Source organism: Chelonoidis abingdonii, chromosome 17 (genome assembly GCF_003597395.2).
Source record: "Chelonoidis abingdonii isolate Lonesome George chromosome 17, CheloAbing_2.0, whole genome shotgun sequence".
In the NCBI taxonomy this organism is placed as follows: domain Eukaryota; kingdom Metazoa; phylum Chordata; order Testudines; family Testudinidae; genus Chelonoidis; species Chelonoidis abingdonii.
Genome location: NC_133785.1, coordinates 38,361,106 through 38,373,220, shown reverse-complemented (window position 1 = coordinate 38,373,220; position 12,115 = coordinate 38,361,106). Strand labels below are relative to the sequence as shown.

At 41.2% G+C, this 12,115-nt stretch overlaps 1 protein-coding gene across 6 annotated transcripts in view; it reads right to left on the bottom strand.

Annotated features, from left to right (window-relative positions):
* The window catches only part of FHIT (fragile histidine triad diadenosine triphosphatase), a 1,173,656-nt gene that overhangs the window by 756,558 nt on the left and 404,983 nt on the right, over positions 1-12,115 (bottom strand). Inside the window, exon 1 of one of the 6 annotated variants that reach the window (XM_075073111.1) lies at positions 6,820-6,886. The exons of the other annotated variants lie outside the window; for them this stretch is intronic. The gene's annotated coding sequence lies outside the window, so the exon portion shown is untranslated. Of the gene's footprint in view, positions 1-6,819; positions 6,887-12,115 lie in introns of those variants that run through there. 6 annotated transcript variants of the gene reach the window in all.

Genomic DNA, 12,115 nt, shown 5'->3' with positions numbered 1-12,115 from the left:
AAATGTCTAATATTTTATCAGCTTGTATTTTTATCACTCGATATGCATATGTATAGCCTTGGAGTTTTCTGTTACCTGTGAAGTAGCATCACTACTCCATATAAACCTGTCAGAGAGACTTTGATTGCTTTTGAGGCTTCCAATGAAAGGGATGAAAGATAAAGATTTAAAACAAAACTGACATTTTACTGAAATCAAAACTTTACTATTTATTCGATTTACTGTTTTAAATGGATGTTTCCATTTGAAAATTCATGCCATCATAGGAAAGAGGAATCTTACTAATAGATCTCATTTACAACTAGGAGCCAAGAACTGTGAAGAAACAACACATTATTCTTCCCATGAAACAATTAAAGCTCCGTTATGACATAATGGAAGTACAGAATGCCTAGGCTGTATGGGTACCACCTCTTCCTCTTTGTCAATTAATAATAATCAGAATCAGCAGATCATTGACTTCAATGGAGCTACACCAAATTTACGACAGCTGAGGATCTGGCCCATTGTGTTTAATTATTTGCAAAGACACATTGTACCTTCATATCAATTGAATTATGCAAAAGTTCTCCAACTATAATTGTATTTTTCTAGTTTCATCCAAATTGCTTCCACCTCTTGCAGCTATTGTTAGAAACCAACAGCATAGACAAAACCTGCAGCCATTAAAATACTCACGTACATACATTTAACCCAACTAAATTTTGTACAAGCTACCTTTTATAAGGCCCCCAGTACAGAAGCTGTACAACGAGTTAGCATCAACTCCCACTTCTGTCTTTAAGGTTTGGCATAGCTATTACTTAGAACAAGCTTGGGTAAACTTATTACTGCCCCCAGAGTTCAGGGAGAGGTGGGTTCTGAGTTCAGTTACAATCCCTAGCAGTTTAAATGATAGTTGTTGTGCCATAATCTAAAATAAATTGCTTTTCTCAAGGAGCCATGTAAGCTTTCGCACTGCAACACTGAGGAGGCTGCTGCCTTTATCTCATCTGAAATTCAAACAGCACAAGAGCTCTGCCTTTGAACTTGCATCCTCACCTCAAGCAGAATTAGTTCACTCTGTGGGTTCTGTTCATTCTCCCTGAACATTTGTGTTCCAAAAACAATACTGGAGGGAGGGGTAAGTTTTGTTCTTAAAATGTCAGTGTTTCCTCCCAAAACCATCTCTGCTATTTGGAAACCATTCATTACTTTGCAGTCTTCCCTCCCTACCTCCGCACAGTTATGTCTGGCTTCACCAAGCAGGACTATGCAGCACATAGAGCCAACTTCTCCAGTTCCTTCACTCCTATTCTCTCCCCCTGCCCTCACAAAATGAAAGTGGTGGCAAGCTCTCCTCTTCAAGTGCACAGTGCAGTCTGACACCACACAATATGACCGCAAAGAGGAGTAGTAGCATTTCCAGCTTGTATTGTACCGTACACACATCACCTCCTGCTGAGTAAACTAAGCTTATTGTGTGCTAATTGTGTGCGTTTACAGACTCACCTATGAGAGACCATAAGGCCAAAAATTCCAAAGGGCAATAGTGATACTGTGGGTTTGCAATTCAATCCCTCTGACCTGTGTGAAAACTCTCTGGTTTTGGCAGTGAAGGTGAAAAGACATCTCAATTAACTCTCAGGAAAGAAAATTTAAGAGAAGTCAGGATTAAGCAGATCAGCCTGTTTCTTTTAAACATTCCAGTAATTTCCAACAGACTTTTCACCCAAATCATTGACCCCAATCAAAGATCCATTCCTTTTTATACACAATCTTAACAGGGTTTCACTCATGTAAGTAAATGGCAAAACTAATTCATATAAATTATTTTTAACCATCACATTGATCTACATAACTGAGTATTTACACAGTTCTTATCACCATGGTTTCTATGTCCCTTACAAATTCTAAGCCATACACACAAGAATCTCGCGCTCTCTCTTTTTCGCCCCTTACCGCTACAGCCTCAGTGAGATGTTTGTCATAAATACTATCCCTCTGGGAAAGGTACGGCAAAGCAATAGCTTTTACATTCCATTCTGCAAGTGGTGAAGGTCTTGGGTATTCTCATTGTTCGGATCCACAACTGCCTAGAAATTCTGCCTCCAACCAACGGACAGTTCCATTGGTCCAAAGAAACATAGCTACAATGGGAGATGGAGATCATGAAGTAGCCTGGGAAGTTATGATAAGTTAGCCTGAGCTAATCCAATGAAGGCTTTGAAGATAAACCTTTAGCTTGACTAGGTATTCAATATGTAGCAAGAGTTTAGGGTTAATATGCTGCCTGCACCGTAAGAAGTTGAATTGGCAAGCTTGTACAAGCCACCCATGCATCCATTTTCATTCCCAGGTACAGTGTGCTGAAGTAGTCAAGCCTAGAGGTCACCAGTGAATGGATCACTGTAGCCTGGAATATACTGGTCAGGACCGGGTGCAGACTTCTGGCTATCTATCAGCCGAAGAAAGAATTTCTAGCCATTATTGCTCCTTCAGTATCTAGTAGCAAGGCATGTCCAGAAGAACCCCAGAACTATTTGCTATCTCGATGATTACAGGGTAGACAGACTGAAGTGGTGATAGAGTGCTAGCTAGTTCTTCAAAATGTTTCCCACATATACCAAAACCAGCTCCACCATGCCCAGGTTTAGCTGTAGCCAGTTGCCCTTTATCATGCTCAGAGTTACAAATATGGCTGCATTTTAAAAATCTAAACAAATAAAAGAAAATAAAGGTAGGTGCTATCTGGCTTCAGCACTAGGACAGCTGGGTGAGTGTGCTATTTGCTTTGATGTCCTTCATCAACCAATCATCCAATTAGCAAAAAAATCCACCATTCCTACACACTTTGGGTAAACCACAACAGCTGCTAAACATTTCAGACACATCACACAGAACAGATGTTAGTCCCAAAAGAAACACTTTAGAACAGTCACATCAATGTCCCTGCTTCTTCTTTGTATTATTCTGTGTCCAGGATGTATCCCCATAGACATGTAAGCATCCTTGAGATACAGAACATACAGCTACTCTTCTTGATTTAGCAAGGGAATGTTCAAACACACCTGTTCAAATGTTTCCATCAAAAGAAGACTCCCGTGTGCATCAAAGCTCTCTTCACATTAGTTTTGGTAATAGAAAATACTTTGAGCAAAGCTGTCACCGGTAAGTTCTTATTAGTGAAACCCATCTGTAATAAGGTAATTCCTTAACTGGTTACTGTGACAAGGAACTCTGACACCATTCACCTTTTCTGAATGTGTTCAGGGCAGAATGAAAATACCGTATTACAGGGGTCAGAAAAGATGATCTGGTCCTCTATGGCTCTATGTATTTAATCATCACAGGATTTGAAGAGTGATCAGATACAGACTATTTATGCCCTTTTCACTAAATGTAGCAAGGCACATGGGCAGGGGAGACAAAGGAAGAATGTGTTTGTAAACATGAAAGCAGCAGAGAATCCTGTGGCACCTTATAGACTAACAGAGGTTTTGGAGCGTGAGCTTTCGTGGGTGAATACCCACTTCGTCAGACACAGGTAGTGGAAATTTCCAGGGGCAGGTATATATATGCTAGCAAGCAAGCTAGAGATAACGAGGTTAGTTCAATCAGGGAGGATGAGGCCCTGTTCTAGCAGTAGAGGTGTGAAAACCAAGGGAGGAGAAACTGGTTCTGTAATTGGCAAGCCATTCACAGTCTTTGTTTAGTCCAGAGCTGATGGTGTCAAATTTGCAGATGAACTGAAGCTCAGCAGTTTCTCTTTGAAGTCTGGTCCTGAAGTTTTTTTGCTGCAGGATGGCCACCTTAAGGTCTGCTATAGTGTGGCCAGGGAGGTTGAAGTGCTCTCCTACAGGTTTTTGTATATTGCCATTCCTGATATCTGATTTGTGTCCATTTATCCTTTTCCGTAGTGACTGTCCAGTTTGGCCGATGTACATAGCAGAGGGGCATTGCTGGCATATGATGGCGTATATTACATTGGTGGACGTGCAGGTGAATGAACCAGTGATGGTATGGCTGATCTGGTTAGGTCCTATGATGGTGTCGCTGGTGTAGATATGTGGGCAGAGTTGGCATCGAGGTTTGTTGCATGGATTGGTTCCTGAGCTAGAGTTACTATGGTACGGTGTGCAGTTGCTGGTGAGAATACGTTTCAGGTTGGCAGGTTGTCTGTGGGCAAGGATTGGCCTGCCACCCAAGACCTGTGAAAGTGTGGGATCATTGTCCAGGATGGGTTGTAGATCCCTGATGATGCGTTGGAGGGGTTTTAGCTGGGGGCTGTATGTGATGGCCAGTGGAGTCCTGTTGGTTTCTTTCTTGGGTTTGTCTTGCAGTAAACATGCAACACTAATAGCACAATAGGAGGAATGAGAGGAAAGATGTCGGGTGGAAAACCTAACGTACCAGCATACCAGAAAATATAAAGTTACTAGCAAATACACAAAGATACAAACTTTTCTTAATTCTATCTAAATAATGGAACAAATATATTTACTTCTCTTAGTTCGGGCTGCTCTTTTGCACTAGACACCCCTCCTAGTTTTATCATTCAGGAGTAGGTCTCCTCTCTGTTTTTTCCATTCTAAAGCTCCAGTTGAGTCAGAGTCTTTTCTCTTGAGAATGAGTTTTCTCAAACAGTAACTATGTTCAATGTCCCTCAGCTGTGGTCTGTCTCCAACTTATTCCTCTCAGCCTCAGTCCCAAAAGAATCCCAGGACTGCCTCTTGCTGCGTTACCTTGACAACTTTATGTTGTCATCCTTACGAATGTTGTATGGCTGTGGCATCATCTCATCCAACCCACTCTGCTATTATACTTCAGCACATACTGTGCTGGCAATATCACAAATGCCATACAATCCCCACTGGTGCTAAAATACAGGGGTGAGGGACATATTATATGCACACATGTATGGGTATAATATAAATAAATATGGGCACATTTGTACACAATATAAAATTACACATCATCCCACTTAGCTCTTACATAGCACTTTTCATTTATATATCCTAAAGCAACTTACGTAGACAGTAAAGCATCATCTCTATTTTCAGATGTGCAGAGTGAAAGTAACTTAAAGGACTTACCAGTACACCAGAGTCCTGAGCAGGGGTGGGGCCTCAACTGGAAGAGGCAGGGCCTTTCAAGATTGAAAGGCCCTGGGGCACCGACTGTGGCTGGGAGTCCCAAGGCCTTTAAATCACCCCAGAACTACCAGCTGCGGAGGTGGCTGGGAGCCCCAGGGCTCTGGAGTGAATTAAAGGACCCAGGGCTCTGGTCGCCACAGAGCTCTCGGCCCTTTAAATCACTGCGGGAGCCCAGCGGCAATTTAAAGGGCTCGGGGCTCCCCTGAAGAGGCTGGAGCCCTGGGCCCTTTAAATCATCACTGCAGAAGCTGGTCCAGTCCGGCACGGTATACTGGCTCTTGCCAGTACGCCGGACAGGACTGGCTTACTTTCACTTCTGCAGATTGGGGGGTGCGGGGGGAGAAACAGAGTGCGCACATGAACATGTGAGACAACTATATGGAAGGACTTTGCTAAGCATTTAAAAATATACATTTTATATTTCAAATAATATAAAATCCAGTGGCCACCAGTAAATAGTCCTCATTTACCAGTGCTTGACAAGGAGTACTTACTGAGATCCCCAAATACTATTGTCTCCTATCCTTAACATCTACTATTCCCCTAAGTATAAAATAAGCAGCAAATATAGTACTTCAAATACTCCTCTGGGCAGACATTTTTATGGTCACCACTGTAAAAAACAACAATCCTTGCCTAAACTGCCCTAACAGTGTAAAATGCCAAGGTGCTGATTCTTCAAAAAGGTTCATAAAGAGATCAACTGAACATCATTTCAATACTAGGTTAAGTTTTTATTTTACAAAATTGACAGGATCATTTATGATAAAGTTTTTCTGGCTATTCAGGAGACAGTTATCAATATGAGTAACAAATCAAGCATCTCTGTGTATTTACTGTTCAACCTCATGACAGACGACATGTTTGAGACACACTTTACTCTAACAATATACAAGTATAAAGGATCTATGAAACATCACTGATTTTGCCTTTGTAGTTCTCTTAAAAAAAATAAAAATCAAAGGCAAAGGAACAAAACAATGCTCTAAAAGGAGTATAAATCCCAAGAAGATGTGAACATTTAGAAGTGCAATATGACCGAACAGCAAATTAACTAAATTGCTTTGCCTTGAAACGTTTATTCTTACATATTGCATCTAGACAGGGGGGTAGGTGCCAGAAACAATAGACGCACTTCACCCACAATTGTCTCTTTCATAAAACTGATTCTCCCTGGGAGTGCTGCAGTAGTTTTATTACCAACTGGAAAAGGCACTCTCCACTGAGACCGTTTGCTAATCACAAAGACATTTTGAAATCAGTTCTTGGAAAATGCTGCAGAGTACGTATTACACAACACACCTGAGGTACCATTGAAAGCTTTAGGACCCACTGCACAAAAACAAAATAAAACCCTTTATTTGCCATCCAAAAATCTCATTTGCCTCTATTTATTTGCATTTTGCTGAATCTGTTTTTGGTTATTGTTGCGGGGGAAAGAGGGTGGGGTTGGTTCTGTCTGTTTTCTGGTGTTTTTTTTTAAAAATCATTCAAAAAAGATAAAGCAAAGATCTCAACAGATGCTCCTAGATTGAATGTGCAAACCAAGTATGAATGTAAATCAGCGAAGCAAGCTAGGAGATTGCACAAGTGTGGCATTCACATCTCTTCTCATCACACCCAAGAGTTAATTACATTGCTGAAATCAGACTTTGAGTACATGCCACAAACAGATGCCTCCTACCTAGAAGAAAGTTCTTTGATCATCCTCACTGGCCCTCTCTAATTCCAATGGGCAGCATCTTTTCTATAATATGCTGCAAGAGAATTTTAGACAAATTAATTTGACATAAAATGATGATAAAGAATGTTATTCTCCTGATATTGAAAAGTTGACATTGGGGTTAAGTTTTTATACAACGTAAGGCCCAAATTGTACCCTGTCCAGAGATCTGCTCAGGTAGTTTGCACAGGTCCCCGATTCCCTGGGTTAATCTGTGCTGGCCCCAGTGTCGGTCAGAGCCCCTGGAGAGCAGTTCGGTAAGGTTATGCAGCTTTGTTTGTCACTCCAGTCACATTCTGGGATAACACCATATCGGATGCCACCAATCCCTTCTTTCTCGTTCTTGTCAAGTCAGCCTTACCAAACTTATAACAGAAGGAAAAGAAGAGAAGAGAGACAGAACACAGCACAAGCGGCTATTCAGGCAGATGAGAAAAGGTACAAAAGATGCATCGGAGAGCATAGACATAAGGGAGAAAGCTGGAGATGAAAAAGAATGGCGTCAACTTAGGGGAAGATCTTACATGTGCAAAAGGAGGGCTAGATATTCATTGCCAATCATCACTCTACTTTTCTAGCTGCATGAAACAGAAATGGCCTTGTACCCCAGACTCAGTGTGCCTCATTAACAATGGGAAAGTATCTATCCTGCCATTTATTTTCCTGCTTCTGTACCTGGAGGCTATAAAGTGTGAATCTCATGAAAGCAACTACTTTTATGGATCCAGCCCTTCTGTCTGTCACATTCACTTTCACATTGAGTTAGATGTCAGATTTGTACCGCATGTTATTCTATTACCACCTTGAAAAGGAATTCATTTAAAATGAATTTTCTGGCTTCAAATGAACTTGAAATATAATGCAAGCCTGCTAGAAAAGACCAGCTTGCATCTCTTCATCTGGTCTTAGCCCCTTTAGGCCAGGTGATAAATTTGGTTCAGATTCAACCGTAATAGATTTTATTTTTTAAAGCAGTTAATGCTTCCATGCAATTAACATTCAAGATAACCCAATGTAAAAAACAATGCAGCAAAATACTACAGTAATCCATTCCTCAGGCCTTTTATATTGAGAACAGTGGAAATGAAAATGTAAACTTTGTAATCTCTGCAAATATAGAAACAAATCCACAAATGGCTGCTGTTTGTAAATCCATAGTCTCTTTTCTTAAACCCTACTACCTCATCTTCCTTTTGCTCTTTATAACAGAATACAGAAATTACCACTGGCAAGGTTCCTTACAGCTAGACTCTAACAAAGGAGACACATGCTCCAATCACATTAGCCAGTTAAATGGTTCAGCATGGATACAAAAATGTGTCTTACCCATCTACACGACGTGTGAAAATCGATTTTAGATACGCAATTTCAGCTACGAGAATAGCGTAGCTGAAATCGAATATCTAAAATCGAGTTACTCACCCGTCTTCACCGCGCCGAATCGATGTGCGCGGCTCGCCATGTCGAATCCGGAACTCCGTTTGTTTTGGTGGAGTTCCGGAATCGATGTAAGCGCGCTCTGGGTTCGATATATCCCCGTCTAGACGAGACGCGATATATCGAACTCTGAGCTTTCGATTTTAACGCGCCGAAATGGCATAAGGTAAAGGCAAGATACTGCATTGCACAGTACTGGAAGAGGGATAGCATGGAAAACAAAAAGCTGATAAATATTACTTTTGATTTATTTTTTTAGATCCCATCTAGAGTTATCTGTGTGTTTCTGACCACTGTTCCACAAGGAGGATACTATTGTTTTGAGAAATTGTAGCAGAGAAAAGCAAAGAGAAATCAAGTCTTGAGAATCAGACCTATTTTGTTATAAAGCAGACGACCTCTTTGTGACCTGAGAAGTTCCCCAAATGATTACAGGGACTGATAAAGTTGAGACAGATATTTTACACATTAGTAAAAGGTTAAAAAAAAGAAATTAGAACTAATCTAAATATTAGAAAATTTAATCAAGACCAGGGACTCATGCAAATCTGTTTCATATTTATAATAATAAACACATAGAATGTGTCATTGAACTGACACAGATGTAATTCAGAGACAAAGTCAATTTTAGCCTGGTGATGGAGGGGCAGCGAGGTTGGATGAAGATAATGCTTAAAAGAAGATGGCACGAGGGAGAGAATGGACTTCTGTTGCAAAAGTGTCTCATGTTCTTGTATTTTTCTCCCTTGAATCACAATAGGACTCTTTTAGGCTCATTATAACACAGACACAAACTATAGTATAAAGCAGTTATACATCTTAAAACAAGTAGTTTAACATGCAGGGCCAGCCTTGGGATGAGCAGGACCCCAAGCAAGAACCCTTGTTGGGTACTGAGAATCAGCAATCAAAAGCATACACTGGCAGTGACAGAAGCTAAATCATTCTTTGTTTTTAACACAATATGAAATGATGAGCAAAAACATGTAATTTTGTGCATGTTGCAGGGCAGATGGGGAAGTTGGGCTTTAAGTTCCTTTCCCTTAGGTTCTTGCTGTCACAGTGGAGGAATGCAGGTTAGAGGTTGCTGATGCCATATGGGATGCTGAATTCTCGAGCTCCCCTTACCATCAGAGAAAGTTGCCAACTTTTAGTCCAATATATTCATGATTTAGACGTGTTTCTGGATCCTTAAGCAGCTCTTGGATTCTCAAAAGATATCCAATTTCAGAGTTTCAAAAAAAATAGCAGAACTAACATGTTCTTTGCCCCCCACTACCTCGGTTGCTCTCCTTTCTTTGTCTTCATCTGCCTTGTTTGTTTGGACTGCAAGTTCTACAGGTCAGGGATTGCCTTTTTGTGTGCTTGTACAGTGCCTAGCACAATTGAGCTCAAATCCTGATTGGAGTTCCTAGATACTATTGAAATAAAAATACATTAATTTGGAAGTGTAATTTGCATATGGGAGTGTAATGTTAGGAAGGTATTTTAATACATTTTGAGCTTTCTTTTAACGAAGTTTAGCAACTGACAGTTAAGCAGGACCAAGTACTTAAGCTCTCAGCAGACCTGAAACACATGCTCTTTTGACCATGGACCACATTTAGACATGTCAACTCCATGGTACATAGTTGTAACTGAGGTGGTTAGTATAAAGGGACAAATGGGGAAACAAGCAAGCACTGAAACATTTTCCCGCCTGAGAGTTCCTGAAAGATGCGTAATCTACCTGGCTGACTACAATTCCAGAGGAGCCAAAATTACTTAAATTGCTCAGCAGATTAAGTGTTTTAAGGCCCTCCCTAATCCTCAATCATTCTAGAAAAAGCTAAGGCACTTTTGTTCCCAGCACCATGCCACCCTGTTTCACTTACTAACCTTGACAGTAAAACATTATCAAAGCTTATAGCCAAGAGCTTAAAAGTATTTACCAGATTTAATAAACCTTGACCGAACATGCTTAATCAAAAAGAGTGGGCCCTTCAGTAATGTGAAACTATTGAACTTGTGCATTATACCCCGTCATCCAAACAAAGTGACATTGGTATCTCAAACACCGAAGAAGAGCCTTTGTCTTAAAAAGAGCAAGGGTTTAAGTTTGACTCCCAGTACAGCATTTCATATATTTGGTTTGCATAATTATTTTATTAAATGGATTTCTGTGAACTACCTGGGGAATCTCCGTACAAATTACCAGTAATCGCTCAAATCTCTCCTCTTAGCCTCAACTCTTGTTAAATGATTTTAAAAGTACAGGGCCAAATCGGGAAGCTACATTGATTTACACCAGGATAATTTGGCCCAGCAACTTTAGCAGAAAAATTAAAACTTCCATATATACTCATTGAAGGCATTTCCCTACTGTAATCAGTCATCAGTGTCTGTCCAAGCTAAAATTCTCAAATTATTTCCTGCTGTGACCTTATGGCAGGCACTTGCAATTGGTTCCTCACAGATGTACACCCACAATGCTTTCCTTCTGATCCTACTTTGCTTAAAAGGAACAAGGGAGGAAGCAGCACCATGGGACTCATCTGCTGTTTAAGGAAAAATCATTTGCAAATGTCTGAGAACATTTACTTGAGTACAAACCCAAAGACAGGGAATGGGATCAAGTTTGGGTAGTGACAAGCCACCATTGCTGGGGAACTTTCCTTCCCCTATGGGTCAGTCCCCACAGGATGGGAGCGCTAAATAGATAGTTTTAAATACATTTTGTTAATACTTCAGAAATTCAGTTATCTGACATATTTAAGTGAATTAGAACAGGAAAAATTAGTAACCTCAAGATACAAAAATCAGTAACCTCAAATCTGAATTATACTGGTCAGTTAGTTACATGTCTCACCACCTATTGGTGTTTCTATGGCAACCCTCATCCAGGGCACTCAAAGTATTTTTCACAACACTTAGTGAATTAAGCCTTCCAACCTCCTTGGCAGGTAAGAAATAATCACCCCCATCGTATAAATGTGGGAAATGGAGGCAAAGAATGATTTGCTTAAGCTTATGAGGAGAGTGAGCGGCAGGATTAGAACCCAGAACTCATGATTCACAGTCTGTGCTCTAATCTTTAGAGCCAGGGCCGGATCTAGCAATTTTGCCGCCCCAAGCACGGCGGCACGCTGCGGGGGGTGCTCTGCCACTCACCGGTCCCGCGGCTCCGGTGGACCTCCTGCAGGCGTTTCTGCGGACGGTCAGCTGGTCCCGTGGTTCCGGTAGAGCTGCTGCAGGCATTTCTGTGGAGGGTCGGATGGGCCCGCAGCTCCGGTGGAGCTGCCGCAGGCGTGTCTGCAGGAGGTCCACCGGAGCCGCGGGACCAGCGTACCGTCCGCAGAAATGCCTGCAGCAGCTCCACCGGAGCTGCCTGCCGCCCTCCCAGCAACCAGCAGAGCGCCCCCCGCGGCGTGCTGCCCCAAGCGCACGCTTGGCGCGCTGTGGCCTGGAGCCAGCCCTGTTTAGAGCACTCTATAAATATTCAAGAAAAGATAACTCTGTCAAATAGTACTGCAAGTAGTGGAGTTGATGTTAAATTGTATAAATATTTTGTAAATCAAACTATATCATCTGGCTTTAAATAAAGTGAGAGTGAGACAGATCATTCCAACTTTGACCTTTATAGTCACAGCTGCTTGACTGAAAAACATTTATAGACTAAATTTTCAAAAAAGTGATGATGGTTTTGGGGCCCATTTTAGCTTGTTGGTCCTCAACACTTCGGAAACCAGTTGTTTCTAAGTTGTATAAAGTTGGGCACCCACAAATCAAGGCATTCAGAACCACTAAGCAATTTTGAAAATTTAAACCACTTCTCCTATAA